Source organism: Pinus tabuliformis, chromosome 1_2 (assembly GCF_031772625.1).
Source record: "Pinus tabuliformis cultivar Carrire ecotype Pingquan chromosome 1_2, CPIR1, whole genome shotgun sequence".
Classification (NCBI taxonomy): Eukaryota; Viridiplantae; Streptophyta; class Pinopsida; order Pinales; family Pinaceae; genus Pinus; species Pinus tabuliformis.
In genome coordinates this window covers 990,001,923-990,024,222 of record NC_142298.1, presented here as the reverse complement: position 1 = coordinate 990,024,222, position 22,300 = coordinate 990,001,923, and the positions used below count along the sequence as shown (strand labels likewise).

The 22,300-nt window shown below is 34.8% G+C and overlaps 1 pseudogene; it reads left to right on the top strand.

The window, feature by feature from the left end:
* Positions 1 to 1,851: 1,851 nt before the first annotated feature.
* Positions 1,852 to 19,393, top strand: LOC149209376 ((+)-alpha-pinene synthase, chloroplastic-like; annotated as a pseudogene).
* The last annotated feature ends 2,907 nt before the right edge of the window (positions 19,394 to 22,300 follow it).

Below are 22,300 nucleotides of genomic sequence, written 5' to 3'. Positions count from 1 at the left end.
TAAAACAACTATGTAGATTATAAATAACAAGTAGCATTCCATTCATGATGAATAACACATAAGCTATTTTCAAAAGGAAAAAATGAATGCAGGATAACATATAAAGTTGTTTTTTTGTTTTATTTATCTATATATTTATTAGAATAAAAAATGTAGGATGAAGATAAGTTGTGTTTTTCTATACTCTTTACTTTTAAGGAAATGTTATGTGTATTTAATGATGGGAGTATTGACTCTAAACCTTTTATATTTTCTATAAATAAGTCGATAAGTTTTGTATGGTTAGTTTTTTTTCATGACATTGTAACAGATTTGTCGGCCTAATGAATATATTTTTTCCTAAAAACCTGTTAGTTATTGACCTTGAAGCACATGGCTCCGGAAAGCCAGCTCAAAGCGAAACTGGTCGTCGAATAACTGATCTATAGCGCTTCTAGGAAATGGTGAACGAAAAAGGCAGGTAAAGTGGTTGCAGTGGAGGATGCAGTGACGGTGGTGGTGGTTTTAGCGTCCACCACCACCATGCCCTAGGTGCGAGGTTCTTGACGAGGTACAGAAGTCATGAGATCAAGTTCAAGGAAGCGAAAGTAGAAAGCAACAGTGAAAGATTAACCACCGCTACCTCCTGCTCGCGAAGCGTTGGGGACTCGATGTGGTCGACATGTAGGAGCTCGAATTCTAAGGGGACATTGAGTTGCTTAGCGAAATTGCGTACATTGTCTATGGTAAAATGGAGCTCGAGGGATGAGGAGGTCGAGGAGTCGAGCGCGGTGATGCGGATAGGGGGAGCACCGACGAGTTGGACAACGAGTTCTTGAAGAAACAATTCCCACTGACCTCCCAAGTGGATTTCGAAATCTATGATATGTATTGCATCTGCACTTTCCAGCGCTTCCAGAGACTTCTCACATTTCCAACAAAAGGGAATGGAGAAATTGAGAGCAGAATACATAAGAAGAGATGGTCTGCCACAGGTTTAAGGGGAGATGGGAAACGAAAGATTTGACTTTGCAGGCATTCTTTGGGATATATTTCAAGGAGAGGATATACCCAAATTATATGAAAAGAACCTTTCAAAGCTTTTCAGATGCAATTAAAATTTTTCACAACCATGTAGAAACATGCACGACACTTCATTTGGCACGCAAGGGTAGTTTATGTAAGAAATTTCATGCATTATGTGTTTTACTTAGATGAGACAGTGTGATATTCGATCATTCTTTCAAAACATACTCGACATGGAGCAGGATGAGTTGTGGGGCTTTTGCTGTTGGGGCTCATATCCGGTGATGATTTCATATCGGATACCTAGATGAAGGGCACAATCTCAGAGTCCTTGGGAGATCTACAGTTTCTGGAAATTTTGAACCTGGAGGACTTGAAAGAAATCACTGGTTCCATTCCCTCGTCACTCGGGAAGCTCCACCGGTTGAAGATGTTGATTCTTGTCACTAATGGGCTCAATGGTTCTATTCCTCTATCTCTCGGAAACCTCCACAATCTGGAAGAATTGTACCTGTCACAGAAGGAGCTCAACGAAATAATTCTTGACATTTTTAGAGGTCTCAGGAAACTTCACATCTTGGATGTCTTCACCAACCAGTTCATGGGTCAGATTCCCACCTCCATAACTGGTCTCCGCAACCTCACTATTATCGATCTCCATGGAAACCTTCTCAGTGGCTCCATTCCTCTGTCTCTACGAGAATTGCATTTTCTCCAAACATTGGATATGTCTAACAATAGGCTCATGGAAAGCATACCAGATTCTATTGGTATGTTAACCAATTTGTCCCTCTTATACCTCTTTAGCAACAAACTGAGCGACAACATCCCATAATACATTGGTTGATGGTGCTTGATACATTGATACCATATGTTTTAGAAAACTTCAGAAACGAGAAGGGGCAGTTTACTTCCTCTTGCCATTCAAGCAAAGGGAGAGATAAGAGGCATACTAAATTTATTTCGAGCATGTCTGCTTGCCTTTCCCAGTGAAAAATTTATGGAGGGGGGTGAAATCTTCTCTACAAATTATTTAAAGGTCGCCCTACAAAAGATTCTGGTCTCTCATCTTTCACAAGAGGTGAGGCAGTAATTCAAATACCGGATCTTCTAATTAGCATTTTATTTCATTATTTGTCGTGATCTATATTTTATAAGTTCAAATGTGTATCACAGGTAGAGTATCTTCTGGAATATGGTTGGCACACAAATCTGCCAAGAATGGAAACAAGAATGTACATCGACGTATTTGGAGAGGACACTATATTTGAGTAGGCTTGTCAATTTTATTTCCATATCTTGAAGACTACAATGTTTTCTTTTTTGATTTATGCGTAGTTCAAGCACAATTACTACTTAAATATGTTGAGAGAAATTAAAAATCTTATTATAAGGTCCAAACTGAGGATGGATGGATATGAATATATGTTAATATTTTATTACATACATGAATAAAAAAAGCTCGGCTAGGCCATATGACATTTGTTTGTCTTCGTGGAAATATTTCTTTTCATAAGTTAGTATCTATGTAAAATTTTGAATTGATTAATCTTCTGTAATTTTTGGTTTAATACGTCATATTTGATGAGAGAGGAACTACTAGAACTTGCAAGAGTGGAATTCAACATATTTCACTCTATACAAGGGAGAGAATTACAATCTCTCTCGATGTGATTTGAAATGTTGGGAAAATTTTGTAATGTTATGCAAGCTCCCTTATTAGTATTAAAAATGTGTTTAGGATCCTCTCAAATTAACAAAAATGTGAGGAATTATGTGTCCATTATTGAGTGTCTTTTATGAGGAATTTATGAGATTAATTAGTTGTTTAAAACACATATACAACAAGTAAAATGTAGAGAAGTAAGACACAGTAACTCATAACACAAAGTTGATAAAGGAGTTCACCCCACCTAGGCTACATCTCCTTGGACCTACTTCAATGGATAGGCACACTTTGGATTAATTGAAAATTCTCTGATTACATGCACCTGAAATGCTCCAATGGTTTTTCAACCTATTACATTGGATTACGAAGACCCAAAAACCCCAAAAATGACTACCCAAGCTCTGAAATTGGACGTCACTTGATCTAGGCTTGACCTTCTCTCGTGGTGGCCCTTGGCTTCCTTAAGCTTCACCGTAGAAAAACCATCTAAAAAAGTGCATTTCTACCTTTGCAACCTATTCCATTGTGTTCATAGCATCCAAATCATCTAAGAATGACTCTTTCTAAGCCAAAATTGGTTGAAAACTACAAAAGTTATGGTTTCTTCAGTTTTCCCTAAGAAAACTCCACCAAATCTAGGGAAACTTCAATTAACCCCGCCAAAAATGGTGCAATGCCGCTTTTTTTGAACTTGCCAAATTGCCACCAAGTTAATATGAAATGAAATAAGGGTTAATCATGTGTTAATTAGTGCTAATCCTCATGGTTATTGTTAGTGTCGGACACCAGTTAGGAAGTTGGTCACATGCAAAGGTTAAGGTTAGTGGTTACCTCCCAATCCACCATGTGCATCTCTCGAAATACAAACTGCGCCCCATGTTTGTTAAGTAACATGCGTGTGGTATAGCGACAAGACTTTGGGTTTGTGTGGCCAAGGTCGCAGATTCGACGCCGGCCTCCCCACTATAATTTTACATGACCTTCGAGAGAGCACGTGGTGGCCTCCAAGTTTGCCATGTGTTGGCCTTTCATTAGTCCACCCAAAATGCTCTAGACCAATAATATGCCGACATTTGTCAAATCTTGATTAAGCCACCTATGGGAATATTTTGAGAATATTTAGTGGATTATTCTTTTTGTTGACTGGGCTGTATAGATGCCTAGTCAGCATGCGGACATAAGGCTCTATCTTTCTCATACGAGCTTCGTTTTGAGTGAAACGAGTTTCGTTGGGATCGTCTCACTGAGACAAATGTAGTCATTTAGGTTTTGAGAGATTTTGATAACTTTTATTTTTGAGCAAATTTTTGCCCCTAATCCAAATTCTGATCACTCCTTCCCATTGACAGGATTTTGGACCCACAAAAGCTGGTTATCTGCTGAGAGATAAATACTCTTCTCATTCCCAAGTTATATCAATTGATTCTACTTGGAAAAATTTCCATGACAACCACTTGGGTTCACTGACATGCCTTTCATTGCAAATGGCTTGGCACTTCACCCAATGTTCTTCTTTTGCTGCTGACCCAATCCAACACTTGGTGGTTGCTGGCTGATTAAGCACCTTGTTGTACCAAAGCAATCCCTTGGTGCTTGGAAAGCTGACTGATGGCCTTCACACTAAGAATCATGTTCCTCCTTTGCAACACATGCAATCGATGCAAGCTTCCCCTTGGAGACCACTTTTCCAAGTTAAGCCCATCTGAGTGAACTACAACAATGAGTTCAATATCAGTAATAACTAGAAAAGAAATGACCATTATTTTACCTCCATGGTACCAAATTCCACATCTGGAAGAATTCATTTGCCATCTCTTTCGCTTCTTGGCATCAACACATCAAATGGTCTACAATGACTGCAAATTGTTTTTTGCATTTTTGTCCACTTTCGCTTCTTGAGTCCATCATCCTCCAGTGTTAACATGTTGCTCATGTCATGATTTGAGAATGAAGGCTAATCATGAGCCTCTTTCTCAAGTGTGGACCTTCCAAAATGTTGCAACATTTGTCACAAGAAACACCATTAACCTTAAAAAACACTCATGAAAGAATATAACATGATGACCTCTTCCTTTTGCTTCTTTAAATAAACAAATGTCACATCATGTGAACATCGCCATGTACTCTTACATATTGGTTATAAACCAATGACTAGACACAAGTCGAAAAAACATGCTTCTTCAAACAACTAACACTACAACAAAACCAGCGATTAGCGTCCCTTTTTACTTCTTTTTTTGCACCTAGAGCCCATTTTTGGTGCTATTTGCATCCATTTATCAAATATGGTGCAAAACTTGACACAAAATTTGCATCAAGTTTTGCACCAAATCTTACACCAAGTTTAGCACCAGGTATTGCAATAGGTTTTGCACCACGTTTTGCACCAAATTTTATGCCAATTTTTGTGTCATCCTTTGCACCAAGTTTTGTTCCAGGTTTTGCATCAATTTTGGCATCTATTTTTGTTTGACATACTTTTGCATCCTCATTTGCATCCACTTTTTGCACCTACACTTGCATCAACTTTTGCATCGACTTCTGCATCCTTTTTTGCATCCTTTTTTAAATCATTTTTTGCATCCATTTGTGCATCACTTTTGCGCCACGTTTTACATCAAGTTTTGTGTCTAGTTTTGCATATAATTTTGCATCTACTTTTGTTGCATCCACTTTTCCATCTTGTTTGGCATCCATATTTACATCCTCTTTTGCATCTATTATTGTACCCACTATTGCATCTAATATTTTTGTGCCACAATTGGCGCTTAGTTTGGCACCTCCTTTTGCACCCACTTTTGATTATAATTTTGCATCCATGTTTGCATCCTCATTTTCATCTAAGTTTTCATCAACTACTACATCTATTTTTGCATCACTTTTTGTATCCAATTTTGGACCAGGATTTGCATCGGGTTTTGTGTCTCGTTTTGCATCTACTTTTGCATCGACTTCTATTGCATCCACTTTTGCATACAATTTTGCATCCACTGTTACACCCATTTTAAATTTCACTTTTTGCATCCCTTTTTACATCTTCATTTGCATCATACTTTGATTCTTTTTTTTTCATCTATCATTACATCCACTTTTGTTATGCCATAATTTGCACCATGTTTTGCACTCACTATTGTATCCACGTTTGCTTCCAATTTTGCATCCATGTTCACATCCTCTTTTGCATCAAATATTGCATCTATTTTTGCATCCACTTTTGTGTCAGGTTTATGCATTGGGTTTTGCATCTCGTTTTGTATCTACTTTTGCATCTACTTCCATTGTATCCATTTTTTTCATCCAATTTTGTTTTGCCTGTTGCATCAATGTTTGCTTCCACTTTTACATCCATTTTTGCATCTTATTTTGCATATTTTTTGTCTATTGTTACATCCACTTTTGTTTCACCATATCTTGTGCCTACCATTGCAACCACATTTGCTTCCACGTTTACATCCACATTTGCATCCTCTTTTGTGTTCAAGTTTGCATCAGATATTGTGTATGTTTTTGCATCCCCTATTGTATCCACTTTTGTTTCATCCATTTTTGCATCTACTTTTGTGTCCGTTGTTGCATCCACATTTGTTTCACCACAATTTGTGCCAAGTTTTACACCTACCATTGGACCCATGTTTGCTTCCACTTTTGCCTTCATGTTTGCATCCAAGTTTGCATTGACAACTGCATCTACTTTTGCATCCACTTTTGTGTTAGGTTTTTCATGTTGTTGTGCATCTACTTATGTTGTATCCACTTTTCATCCAATTTTACTTCTATTGTTGCCCCCATTTCTATGTTCGCTTTTGCATCCCTTTTCCAACACTCATCATATTTTCTGCATTGATGATATTCCTTATGGCATTGAAAATTATGAACAATTGATGACAATGTCAATAATATTGACAATGATGAAAATGAAGATGATGGCGATGACATGAATTGTGATTATGATGATAAAGACGATAGTGGTTACAATGACATTAATGACGATGATGGCAATGATTATGATGATGACGACGCTAATGACCTTGGCGAATCTTCCCAATTTTAGATGTTGTCATTGTCATAATCATAAGCATTATCTTTGGTGTCATCATCATCATTTTCATCTAGGTCATCATCAAAAACAATAATGGCATGAATGATGATGATGATTACAACAATGTTGATAGAAATTACATTAATGATGATGATGGGGATGATAAAAATGACAATGACGATGATAATGGTGGTGATGATGATGATGATCGATCATCTCTCAAAAATAGAGTTGTTATTTCTCTTACATATATCAATGTGTCCTAAACAACCCTTTTCTAGCACTGATCACATTTTTTGGGTTGATGATATTTCTTACAACGTCTATAATTATAAACAATTGCAAACAATGTCCATAATGATGATGATGATGGAGCTGATGATGATGGCATGAATGGTGATTATGATGATAATGTAATGATGGCAATAATGATGACAAGGATGATGGTGATGATGATGACAATGATTATGATAATGAGAATGAACAATTACTAGTTTCACTACCATCTTCTGGATACATATTACTATCATACTTTTTAAATTTTCTGTCTCTCTGGAGGTATCTTACTATAATGGTGTTGTCAACAGTAGAAAGATATCTTGTTGTAATGGTGGTTCTAATGTTAGCACTAGCAAAGTTTTTGTTAAATTTTGGTTAAAAAAATCGATTTATGAAATTATTTTGACAATCTATGTAAAAAAGTAAATAACATCCAATTATTTTGACTGTAGTCCCATTGATTATCATGAATTCACCAGTCTGAAGACCATCTTCTACATACATATTATTATTAAACTTTTTGCATTATATCCCTCTTATATCTTGTTGTAATGGCAGTATTAGCACTAAAAAAATATCTTGTTGTAATGGTGATGTTAGTATTAGCACTAAAAAAATCACTAAATTTTGGTAAAAAAAAGTTTATCATTTATTTATTTTTAATTTGGGAAATTTTTGTTTTTATTTTTTTAGTTTTTAATTCTATTTTTATGCAGTAATATTTTTTTTGGTTGACTTTTGGTAGTAACTAGTTTTTGGTCGAATCATATGTATTAACCATGTTCTTTATGCTACAAGTCTAATTGTTGGGACAAAATTGCTCTTTCAAATAAGTTGCAAAAGCTATTTTACATCCATTGTTGCACCCATGTTTACACCCACTTTTAAATCCCTTTTTGCATCCTATTTTTCATCTTCATTTGCTTTCTTTTTTGCATCTATCATTACATCTACTTTTGTTGTGACAAAATTTGTTCCATGTTTTGCACATACTGTTGTACCCATGTTTGCTTCCAATTTTGCATCCATCTTCACATCCTCTTTTGCATAAAATATTTCATCTATTTTTGCATCCACTTTTGTGTTGGGTTTTGCATCTCATTTTGTATCTTCTTTTGCATGTACTTCCATTTCATCCATATTTTGCATCCAATTTTGTTTCTCATGTTGCACCCGTGTTTGCATCCACTTTTACATCCCTTATAGCATCTTGTCTTGCATCTAAGTTTGCATATTTTTTTGTGTCTATTATTACATCCACCTTTTTTGTGCTATTATTTGTGCCATATCTTATTCCTATTATTGCAACCCACATTTTCTTCCACTATTGCATCCATATTTGCATCCTCTTTTGTGTCCAAGTTTGCATCAAATATTGTTTATGTTTTTTGCATCCCATTTCGAATTTACTTTTACATCCACTTTTGATTTGTCTAGTTTTGCAACTAATTTTATGTTCACTATTGCACCCATGTTTGGCCCATGTTTACATCCCTTTTTTCATCCAAGTTTTCCTCCTTTTTGTATTCAAGTTTGTGTCCCTTTTTTTTTACATTCATTGGAGTATCCACATTTGTTTCACCACAATTCATGCTAAGTTTTATGCCTACTATTGTGCCCATGTTTTCTTCCACTTTTTCATCCATGTTTGAGTCCTATTTTGTGTTTAAGTTTGTATGAACTATTGCATCTACTTTCTCGTCCACTTTTGTTCAATTTTTTTGTCCTGTTCTGCATCTACTTATGTTGTGTCCACTCTTCATCCAAATTTACGTCTATTTTTACCCCCATTTTTTTGTTTACTTTTGCATCCATTTTCCAACACACATCATATCTTTTGCATTGATTACATTTCTTATGACATTGAAAATTATGAACAACTGATGACAATGTCAATAATTATAACGATGATGATAATGAAGATGATGACGATGACATGAATTGCGATTGTTATGATAATGACAATGATGATAAAGACGATGGGAGTTACAATGACAATGATGATGATGCTAATGACCTTGGCCATTCCTCCCAATTTTTAAATGTTATCATGGTAAAAATCATAATAATTATCTTTGGCGTCATCTTCCAAGTCATCATCATCTGATCATCATTATCATTATTTTCATCTTGGTCATAATCAAGAACAATAATGGCATGAATGATGATTATGATGTTCATGATGAAGATGACAAAAATTATGATAAAACTTATATTAGTTATGATGATGGGGATGATGACAATTATAATGACGATGATAATGGTAGTGATGTTGATGATCATCAATCATTTCTAAAAAATAAAGTGGTTATTTTTCTTTCATATATCATGTGTCCTAAGGTTGGTGATATTTCTTATGATACCTATAATTATGAACAATTGACAACAATATACAAAATCATGATGATGATGATGATCATGAAGAAGACATGAATGGTGATTATGATGATAATGAAATGATGACAATAATGATCACATTGATGGTGGTGATGATGGCAATAATGAAGATGATGACCCTCCCTCTAAACTAGCGAGGTACTCATAATGAGACAAAAAAGTACTCTCAAGTTGAAATATTCATATAAGAAGGGATCTAGATTGATAAGCATCAATGATGATTTACATCATCATAGCCAAAATTTTCAAAATAGTAAGGCCTTGACTAACAAGTTTATCTCTCCATTAGATCAGAGCACAATGTTAGGAGGCATAAATTTGGACACCACTGCCTTTCAAGGCACTTACCCCACCAAGATGTTTACCAGGTATGTCCTCACATGATCATTTCCTAATCCACTATCATAATATTTGACACCAAAAAATGTCAATCCTCATGACTATTCTTATCTTGGATTAATGTACTTGACTTATGGCGATTAGTCCTAGTCAATGTCCAAATTCTCAAAGAATATTGGTCCCAGATGTTTATCCAATCCACCATTATCCCTACTAGTGCCTTTACTAGGCTTACGATTGTTAATCCTAGCCATAGTACATGACACATGGATAACATGGTGTCTACCCTCACTCCCTCTCAACCAGGGAGGAAACATCCACAAGCATAAGATTTTCTCAAGAATACCCATCATTTTCGTAGAGAATAACATCATTAATTTGTTTTCATCACATGACGACTTTATGATTAAGCATTCATAGATTTGTGGCAAAATATTTCCCCTTTTGTATTTGTGATGTAATACAATAAAAAAGTGAAAGCCAAAATCATTAAACATACACTATATTGATTTATCTAAGTCTAAACTCTAAGGTTGAAGTGAAAATTCATGTAAATCTTATATCTATGAGTTGTGCCAAACTTATGAAAACCTTATTCCCTAAGTCCTATATATAAGAAAATGAAAAAGAAAGAAAAATAAGGGCCAATAAATGGTAACTCATGTATTCACTCCCTCTTTGGAAAATATATGAATATATACACTCCTAGTCACACTTGATCACATGTATGTGATGGTTGAATCATGAATTCTTCTTTTCTCCTTGCATTTTCACTTCATCATTTAAGCACCTAATTGAGGATCTAAGGAATGTTTGTTTCCTAAGGCTTTCATGTCTACTCTTGGTTTACTTATGTCACACTACTGTCAATTTATGTGACAGAGTGAAATACATAAGTTTGTGGAGTTATTATAGAGGTGTATTGAGTTCGTAACCACACACACATGTATTACATCTCATTGATCCACATGTGTGGGTTGGAGACTCATTTCTTGACAACTTTAATGGAGACTACTTTGTGGCTTTAATGGTATAGCTTACAAAATATCTTGTTAAACATTTCGATTCATTCTTTCTTTTCCTCGAGACACTTATAATATTGAAGTCACTCCCAACAATCCATGGAGATGGGGAGTATAAATTACTTGTGCTAGAAATAGAATTGAGAAATAGAGGTTTTCCATTTGCGATATTGGAGTCATAGACATTGGATACATGGTAGTAGTCCTCAATGTCAATTAACTAAAATTGTATTGTCATAATGCGAAAAGAGGTAAACATATTGGTAACCTTGATGTCTTAATCATTTCAAATAATAACAATTCCACCCAAGTATCTCTAAGCATCAATCACTACTACTTGGAAATTCCTCCCCCATTTTCTAATTATATGAGGTTGAACCTCACTTAATATTTTTGCTTCTTATATCAACATTATTTATGGGTGCTTTGCATACCATTTTTCTTTTAGGAGTTTGTTTTCGCTTACTATTGATGCCCCTCATGTTCCAAGACTATTTTCATCAAAAATTTACATAGAAAGAAAGTATAAAGTGACTAAAAAGAAACATGTCTCAAGATTTAAGTGCTTGGACAATTCCACTTCATGACTCCTATATTTCCTTAACCTGGGACCAAATGGTGAACTTGATGGCCTTAAGGGAAATTGATCAATGAAAATCTAAAAAAGAGGTGATTTTTGACTTTATCACATACAATTTAATATACTAAAAAAAATATCCATAACAATTTCATCAATCAATGAATCATTAAAAAAAATATCCAAAACAATTTCATCAAGCAAAGAATCATTGCATTATAAAATACAATCTATAAACATTTTGGGAAAGTTTTGCTAAAACATGCTTAAAAATCAGCATATTTAATATTAATATTTAACAATAATATGGACAATAACACATTTTAATAAATTAAATAACATATTATCAAGCCTAAAAAATGTCACTAACTGAAAACTACAAAGCATGCAACTAATGGAAGTGACCACTCAAGGCCACCACAAGACAATTGATCTATTAAGACCAAGATTAATGGGGACAAAGATCTATAAAGGACAAAGGAAAACCTATTTTAACTTTATTGTTTTATTAGCCTGGTTCAAGATGAACATTTCAAGATATCATGAAGAACATAATTAGTTTTATTGCATTAAGAAAACCCAAGCACATTCTATAACTTAGCAAGAAATAGATGTATAACACCCATCTCAGCAACACGACACATCACATTAAGTTACTTTACTATATATAATTTAAATTCCTATCATAAAATCAAAAATTTAGCATGAATGGAATGTTTAAAATCCATTTTTATAAAAACAAAATATAATTTTTCTTATAGAAAAATATACCAAAAACTAAATATATTTTTCTAGAAAAAAAAAATACTAAAACTAAATATATATTTAAAAAAAAACTAAAACATAAGCAAACTAGAATTTGAATTTGACATTCTTGGTCACTTTCGGAAACATATGGTGGAATGTAATCTCTTTATCCTCATCTTTAGCTTTTTCCTAAAAAATAAAAGCATACAAAAGTGGGAAAGAGCCATAAAGCATGGGGAAGCTTTTTCCTAAGCACAAAAGCATCTAAAAAGTGGAAAATTCCTTTTTATATGAGGAAACATTATTCACCCAAAATATTTTTCCCAAATTGAACTAATGAGGAATTTTGGAAATCCTCATAGCCTCCACTTTCCTATATATTAGAGGCTTGGCCATTGAAAAAATGATGGGAATTTTGTATTGTCACGCTCTTGAGATCTGTCTTGAGAGGGAGAGTTTTGGAGCTATGAGTTGGGGGAAGTGATGTTGCAACTATATCTGATTGTTGTAACTTTCCTCCAACTCCTTTATTCATATAGATCAGTTGTTCTTCCTTCCATATGTTTCTATTCATTCTTTACTTCTTCTATTTAACTAATGTATGCATGGGTTTTTGGTTTATATTTATTTATTCAATAATATTTATATGTTTTTTATAGTTTTGATTATTAAGATATTATGTTGTGAAGGTTGCTTTATTCTCTCTCTTATGTGTAGGACCAAGCTTTGGAGCTAGCTAGGAGCGCTTCTTGGCTATACGAAAAACTCCAAGAAGACCTGCATGCGAGGACTCACAAGAATTCATTCTCTTTTTCTTAATCTATACTCTACATCTTGATCTACTAAGAATCCTAAGCCTTAGAACAACCTTTCTCTTAATTGGTTTGTCCTAGGTTTCTGAGATAAACTGAGAGGGTTTTGTTTTCATCTAACCATGCATTAAATCCTACAGCAAAATGATATTTAGAAAATTTAATATATTTCACTATGTAAATGAACTTAGTAAAATGAACCCATAGAGGTGGTCATAAATGGAAATAAAAGTAAAACTCTAAACAAGAAGCCAAAAGTTGATTTAACCATGGATGAAAAATTGGGAGTAGAATTGGATGTTAAACTAGCCATCAAAACAATATGCAAACAATGACACAAAAAGGTTTTTAAAGTAAAATTAAAAAAGGGTGCAACACTAGACACAAAGAAGGGAACAAAATAGGGCATATGAAAGGATACCGAATTGGGTGCAAACAAGGATGCAAAAGTGGACACCAAAATGAGGATGCAAAGAATGGTGTAAAATTAGGATGCAAAAAGGATGTAAGAAAAGACACAAAACAAGATGCAAAATGGGACTAAAAAATGGTGAAACCAAAGATGTCAAAGATGATGCATAACTAGATGAAAATTCCAACTAAAATCTAGGTGCAAAATGAGATGCAAATGTGGACACAAAATGTGGCAGAAAAAAGGATGCAAATTTGGAAGCCAAAAAGGATGAAAAACTAGATACCAAAAAAGATGCAAATTTGGACATAAAAAATGGTGCAAAATTGGACACAAAAGAAGAAAAAATGGTGCAAAAATGGGCATAAAGATGGCTCAATTTTGGATGCAAATTGAGATGCAACATTGGATGTAAAATGATGCAACAAATCATTCAAAACTTGGTGCAAAAACAAATGCAAAAGTAGACGAAAAAATGGCTCAAAAGTGAACGTAACAATAGACACAAAATGGGATGCAAAGGTGGATGCAATATATGGTTCAACATAGGATGCAAATTTAGATGCTCAAAAGGATGAAAAATTGGATACAAGAAATGGTGTTAAAAATGATGCTAAATTGGATGCAACAAATGATGCAAAATTAAATGCAAAATATGGTGCAAAATAGGATGCAAAAAAGGGAGATAAATAAAATGAAAAAGTGGATGCAAAAAATGGTGCAAAAATGCATGCAAAATTTGGCACTAAATCAGATTCAACATATGGTGCAAAATTGGATGGAAAAGATGGTGTAAAAAAAAGCAGAAAAATTGGCACAAAAATAGATGTAAAAATAAGTACAAAATTAGAAGAAAAAGATGGCATAAGACCAGATGCAAAAATTGGCACAAATTGGATGTAAAAAAAGGCGCTAAATAAGATGTCAAAGATGGTGTAAAAATCGATGCAAATTATGACACAAAGATAGAAGGAAAGAATTCCACAAAAGAGGAAGCAAAAAATGATGCAAAAATAGATGCAAAAAAAGGCACAAAACTAGAAGCAAAACCTGTTGTAAAACCAAATGAAAATCTTGGTGAAAAATATGATGCAGAAAATGATGGAAAATTTGGCGTAAAAAAGATGCAAAATTTGGTGCAAAAAATGACGCTTTAAAAATTGTACAATAGAGCCAGATTTAGCGCCAGGTTGCTCATCCCAATTGAGAAAAAAATGCACTAGAATCTGGTGCTAAATCTGGCGCAAATTGCCTGTTTTGTTGTAGTGTAACTTTCAAGTCAAGCAAAAGCATGTACAACAACTTGACGATTTACAACAAGAATTCCACATTCTCATGAAACAATTCATCACATCTCCCTTTCATCTTTGGAGACAAAATGAACTCTTCCAAGTTGATATACCATACATGTAACAATCAATCGACCACACAAGCCAACACTCATGCATGTGCAAATGATCAACATTATCAAGTTGACAACATACATGTTAACAGCGAAATCAACCAACACAAGTCAATCACTCATGCATGTTCAAACACAATGAAACTATTAAAAATTACACTGTTCACACACACAAACTCTCATGCATGTATAAAAATTCTCAACTCTCTCACAAGTACAATCACAATTACAAGAATCCCATTGGTATGTATGAGTACTTAAAGAGCTGAAATGACTAAATTTGATGCAATAAAGTGAGTCACATACTCCACTTTCGAACACCTTTCTGGCATAAACATGCAAGTTAGAGAATGCAACAGGCATGCAAATTTGTAGTTGCAAATTGTCATCTTTGCTACATCTAAGTGAGTCTGAACATAACTCTAGTTTTCCAACAACTTGCTTCATGCAATATGCAACATAATTTCAGGAGAAAATAAATGCATCCAAATAACAAGGAAATGCATCAATAATGCAAGGTTTGCATCAATTATCAAAATAAATGCAATGCCTTAATTGGTTAAGAAATCTAACCATATCTTTCCAAACCATTTCAATGGTGCTTCTTTCAGCTACACTTCATCATGTGTATCATCCTGGCCCACATTAATTATGGAATCCTCTTTTCCATTCTTGCCAAAATCTCTCTCCACCTTTTTCAAATTTTGTGGATGATTTGTTCGATGCAAAGTCCAACACTTGTCTACAAGATGACCCTTCTTATGGCAATGAGTGCAAAATAATTACATCTTCTTTTCAACATGGTTTCCATTATCTGATGGACCTTTGGCTTTCTGTCTCTTTTGTTTTGAAATTTTCCTGTGTATGGCTATACTCTTCCAACACTTCAAAACAGTATGGTTATTCAAACCACAAAAAGAACATGTAAATTTTCTCCAAATCTTATGTGAATATTTACCATGTTTATCATAATCAAAAGAAACTTGATTAAAAGCAGATTTATACCTTGCACATTCACCTTTGTCGCCCTATTGAAGAGGTGAATTTGATGAGGTAGTGGCTCTCTTCAAAATACCATCAATGGTTTCAATGACCTTAGATCTTTCAACATCCTCTTGTTTTCCATTTCCACTAGTCGCATGCTTATGCGCATATTCTTACAAACTTGGTATAAAACTTTTGCATTCCTCATGAACACAAACTTCACAAGCTTGAGGTAATGAACATGTAATGAAATTCCTTCTTGGAAAACCTTCATGTGCCTTCCTGGCTTTGGAGCATTCTCCATCATGTTGTCCATAACCAAGACCCAAATACCTAGGCCTTTCCTCAAGAACAATTGGCTCAACTATGCCTCGTGCATGTTTGCCTAACCCTTTAACTTCATAACCCATCTTCATCAATAATTTGGACCCTATTCATCTAGTGTGTCTTTGAAAATCACAAAAACATTCATTTTGAGAGGAAATTGAAGATAAACTTGAATTGCATACCTCATTTTCATGCACATACTTGGCTAGGGTTTCCTTGGAATCATGGAGTTGAATCTACATCTCATGCACATTTTCATGAAGCTCTTGCTTCTCCTCCTCCATGGCCATCAACTCATATTTAATTATAGTGTTGTCTGTCCTATTTTCATTCATCTCTTGCACCATATCTCTCATGATGATAAGCTCTTGCAACATCTCTAAATCAAAGAGTCTTTCTAAAGAAGATGGATTATAAACATCACTTGTTGAAGCTGCCATCATGCTTGTAATGCATCAAAAATCTTCACAAAGCTTCAAAATGTTTCTCAACAAAGAAGCATCTTAGGCCATCCAGCTTACACACATAAACTTGCACATAGTTAAATTCTCCTTGCACAAATACCAAACCAATAGCTAATTTTCTAGCTATCATTGGCAAACCATCTGAGGGTTAGAATGAGCTAACCATGCTTTAATACCAACTATATTTGAAATGTTGGTAAAACTTGTTAATGTTATCCAAGGTTCCTCACTAGTATTAAAAATGTGTTTATGATCGTCTCAAATCAACCAAAATGTGAGGAATTATGTGTCAAGTATTGAATGTCTTCTATGAGAAATTTATGAGATTAATTAGTTATTTAAAACACATATACATCAACAAAAATGCATAGAAGTAAAACACAACAACTCATAACACAAAGATGATAACGGAGTTCATCCCTCCTAGGATACATCTCCTTGGACCTACTTCAATAGCTAGGCCCTCTTTGGATTAATGGTAAATTCCCTTATTACATCAACCTGAAGTACTCCAACGCTTCTAAAACCTATTCCATTGTATTCACAAGACCATAAAACCCCAAAAATGACTATCCAAGCTCTGCAATTGGACTTCGTTTGATCTAGGCTTCACCTCCTCTCCTAGTGGCCCTAGGCTTCCTTAAACTTCAACGTAGAAAAATAACATATAGAAGTGCCTTTATGCCTATAAAACATATTCCATTGTGTTCAGAGCATCCAAATCATCAAGGTATGACTCTTTCTGAGCCAAAATTGGTCGAAAAATGAAAAATTTATGGCCTCTTTAGTTTTCCCTAATAAAACTCAAAATCTGGAGAAACTCCAGTGAACCCCGCCAAAAATGGCACAATGCTTGATTTGTTGGACCTGCTAAACTGTCGCCAAGTTAATACAAAATTAATTAAGTGTTAGTAATGTGTTAATTACCACTAATCCCCACAGTTAGTAGTAGCATTGGCCGCTGGTTACGAAGTTGGTCACATGCGAAGGTTAAGGTTAGTAGTTACCTCCCAATCCGCCACGTGCATCTCTTGAAATAAAAATTGTACCCCATGTTTGTTAAGTAACATGCATGTGGAATAGAGGTAAGGCTTTGGCTTTGTGTGGGCAAGGTTGCGGGTTGGAATCCGGCCTCCCCACTATAATTTTACATGACCTTTGAGAGGACACGTGGAGGCCTCTGGACTTGCCACGTGTCAACTTATCATTGGTCCATGCAAAATTATCTAGACCAATAATATGCCGACATTTGTCAAATCCTGATTGATCTACCTGTGGAAATATTTTAAGAATATTCCAAGAAATTTTCCTTGGAATATTCTTTTTGTTGACTTGGATGTACAGATGCCTAGTTAGCATCCTAGTCAACCCTATACCCAAAATTTTGTCAGTTTAGCAAAGCGGATAGAAGGATCTATCTTTCGCATACGAGCTATGTTTTGAGTGAAACAAGTTGCATTGGTATCATATCACCGAGAAGAACACAGTATTTTAGGTTTTAACCGATTTTGAGCACTTTGGTTTTTGAGCAAATTTTTGCCCCTAATCCAGATTCCAATCACGAGCTAAGGTGATGAGTTGTCAATCATCTCAAAATGAATTGAATTTGAGTCTTGGAAAATTCAGGAATGTAAAAATATGAAGTTTATATGTGTAGATGGTGGAAATATTATAAGTTCCCTCAAGTAACATTCACATGACATCATCACAAGGAATACTACACTTTAGCAGCTTGCATTGCAAATGATCCTAAACATTCCACATTCTGAGTGATATTTGCCAAAATATGTCATATGGTCATGGTTCACGATGATATCTATGACACCTTCGGAATAATGGAGGAGCTCGAACTCTTAACTGCAGCATTTAAGAGGTGATAGTTGCGTGTACCTAGAGAGACCTATAATACATATATAATTCTCATGGATTTCTAATAATTTTACCTTCAAATTAAGAAAAAGTATGGTAATCCTTATCGATTTTAAATAAATAACTTTACTTTCAAGTTAATAATATGCATTCTACTAATTGAGTGAGCAACGAATATTTACCTTTGCATAAATTGTGTGTATAATGATGAGATTGGACCCATCATCAATTGAGTGCCTTCCAGATTATATGAGAGGAGTGTACATGGCGGTTTATGACAACATAAACGAAATGGCACGAGAGGCACAAAAGATTCAAGGGCAAGACATAGTGACCTATGTTCAACAATCTGTATGACCAATTATGATAATGCATACACGTCATAAAAATAAATATTTCTTTGTGAGAACCTTAACTTGGGGAAATATTTCACAAGTATGATTGGTTAATTTTGTTCTGCTTGTTCATGTGCCTATCCAGTGGGAGGATTATATTGATTTGTATATGGAAGAAGTGAGGTGGATTTCCAATGGTTATCTTCTGACGTTCGAGGAGTAACTAGAGAATGGGAAAATTAGTTTCGATTCTTCCATAATGACACTACAACCCATGCTCAAGTTGGGGTTTACTCTTCCACGTCACATCCTACAGGAAATAGACATTCCCTCCAAGTTCAATGACTTGATATGTGCCATCCTTCGACTCAAAGGTGACACTCAATGCTACAAGGTATTCCTCATAACCTTTTATAGAAAATCAAATCAAATGGAATATGTTGTGGATTTATTCATTTTTTATTCCAATTTAAATTTGGAATACATATGATAGTGACATTGGCATTGTGAATGCAGGCGGACAGGGCGCGTGGAGAGGAAGCTTCGTCCGTATCGTGTTATATGAAAGACAATCCTGGAATAACAGAGGAAGATGCTGTCAATCACATCAATGCTATGGTCAATGAGTTAACCAAGGAACTGAATTGGGAGTTACTTACACCTGACAACAGTGTTCCCATCTCTTACAAAAAAATTCTATGTCTTCTTCATTAGAGGAAAGAGGTTGAAAAGGTCCTGAGTTTTTCTTGTTGCCAAGAAGGTCCACAAGCCTAAAGAAAATTGTGGAGGAAAAAGTGGTGGGCGTGTAAAATAGTCAGTTACTATGTTTTACACTCGTTTACTATGCAAAAAAACTATGCAAAGAAAATTTTAGTAAAAATCCAATTTTACAGTGGTTCTTGTTTATAAATACATGATAGCCCAGATCCAATTTTAAAAATATTTATTATTTATAAACGATATCAGGTCCATAGCATAATATTGAGACTTCTAAACGATTAGATGCATAAACCTCTAATGCTTCTGATTCTCCGATATACTACTCTGCCTTCCACCTCCTTGGATCCATCCACAAACGAATACTTTGGATTATGTTTTTGGAGACCCTCTTCTGGCTTGCTGATCCATGAATGTTCTTCAACAATTCGATACTCGGAAATGATGCCAGGTTGCTGGTTTATTTTTGCTCTCTAGGGAAGTGATGGTTGTTCCTTTCATTCGTTTATTTTTGGACTTCGAATAAAGGGAATAATTCAAGCATGCCATGTAGCATTCGATAAAGCTCTGTTGTGCTTTCTTCAAATATGATATACCAAGTCTACCATTAAACTATGCACTTGGTACAGTAAATCGGATTTTTAACAATGTAGCATGTTTTGATTTTAATAAATTTAATAAAAAATTTAGTAGTGACAATTTGGTTGGAATAATCTATTTTTATGGACTTAAAGCTTATCTGGCCTTCTTTTGGAAAATTATGACTCATATCATTCACATTATTATGTACATCTTGTTGATGTTCTGAATCCCAAAGGGGATCCATCTTGAGGACAGAAAGTGAGTGATAGATTGAGAGAAGAGCTAGCCTACCAAAACAAATAAATAAATACCTAATGAACAAAATAAATTAAAAAGCCGACTAATTCTTAATCCTTAAAAATAAATATATATTTTATTTTAAAAACTAAACCTAAAAAAAACGTATATAAAATCCAATTTAAAATAATATAAAACAAAATAATAAAACAATTAATATATTCTAAAATTATTGTTGAAATAGATACTAATTAATAATAAGTATTTTTATTGAAATAACTAATTATTGTAAATAATTAAATTTTAATTAATAATAAATAATTTATTTATGGTAATAAATTTTAATTTTAATTTTTTAGAAACCTAATTTATTTAATAAATAATAATAATAATAATTTATTAATATGTGGAAATAGAGAACTACTAATAATAAATAATTTATTTATTTTATTTGATAATAGTTTTTTTTGAAAAAAACTTGAAACCTAATTCACTTAATAAGTGATATAATATTATTTCTATAAATAAATAATTTTTTTATTTTTATTTTTTCTAAGTCTAAAATCTATTAGTGTAACAAAATAATACAAGGAGACTCTTGCCTCTACAGTTCCTAGCCAAAGATCATGGCATATTGCAACAAAAACAAAATGACGACTACCCAGATATGGGAAACCAGTCCAATCCAAAATAAGTTTGCTGCCTTCGCAGGGGAAACCAACATATAAGCATAGAACAATGTTCTCTGAAATTCAGTTTCAAAATTAACTATTCTGCTTGAAAATTCAAAAGTACACCCATATACTTGATTGCTTGGAACCTGGATCCTGAAGATGCGTATTGTGCTAGTTGTCATTTGTTGCTGTCGTTTGTTTTCAACAATGATACCTCTGTAAGCGTTGAAGTCATCCTCATCTTCCTACATCTTACTTGTGTCTTGCTTCGCTTGACTTGCTTGATTTTGCTCTTTGGTAGAAGGCTCACCTTGAGCTGTAGCACTTTCCTCCATTGCTTGAGTGGGATGACCTTCATTGCTAGAAGGCTCCTCGTAAAACTTAACTGTGATGGTTACCGTGATAATAGGTCGATTCATAGTGCAATGGTAGGTAAAATGGGTTGAATGGTTGGTTGGATGAGAGCTGGAAGGGGAAGCAGTTGCAAAAGGACGGGTGTGCAAGGACATAGGATGAACAGCGCGGGTGTGGCCTCTGCCACTACGCATAGTAGGAAAACGGGTTGAGATGTAATTTGAAGAGTGGGAAGAGGATTCAGAGACTGGGGAAGGAGAGGAATGTCATAGTCTCCCTCTGCTGATGGCTCTTCTGCTACACATTAACTGGCACAGTCTCGGCATAATGACGAAGGGAGGAAGGGGTTGCCTGGGTGAAGTTAGCACTATGCGGAAATTGGAGGCAGAAGGCTCAGAAGGCTGAGAGGTGAGATTCAAATTGCATATCAAGTTGTGAGAGTAATGGATGCTCGTTCCTAATTCTATCCAACAGAGGAGATTGCATCACCTACCTGTAGTAGTGCATATGCTTGGCTTCACAACCTCCAGAGGGAAATTGCAATTCAAAGGTAGAGGAGCCGAAATAGAGGAGGTGGGCCAAATTTACTTGAGGCCTCCATGGTGTAGAGCTAAGGCAGGATGGCACTGGTGAAATTGTTCGAGTGTCGCATTGAATGGAATTTACAATTACTGTGAGATGGATTAACAACTGTGTGTGCGAGCTTACGGGTGACCATGTGGTGATGCCACTTTCCAGCCTGTTTCATTGTCGTCTTGTCAACCTTTGGGTACACCCGCATCAAGGAGTTTTGATTCTTTGTGCAATAGGTTAGTGCATTCTTGTAATTGTGTGCTATTATTAATGATGTTGAATGATCCTAATCTAAGTACTTGATCGTGGTCTACTCCTATATTTGCTAGTATCAGCTATCTTGTTGCCTTCTCTTTTGATATGATTGAAGGTGATAGCTCTTCTGTTTTTAACCATTGCTCTATGAGTTCTAAATGAGCTGCTAGTTTCCAACTAGTCACCACTTTAGAAGCCGAGTTTCCTAGTTGAATTTGGGTAGCCATAT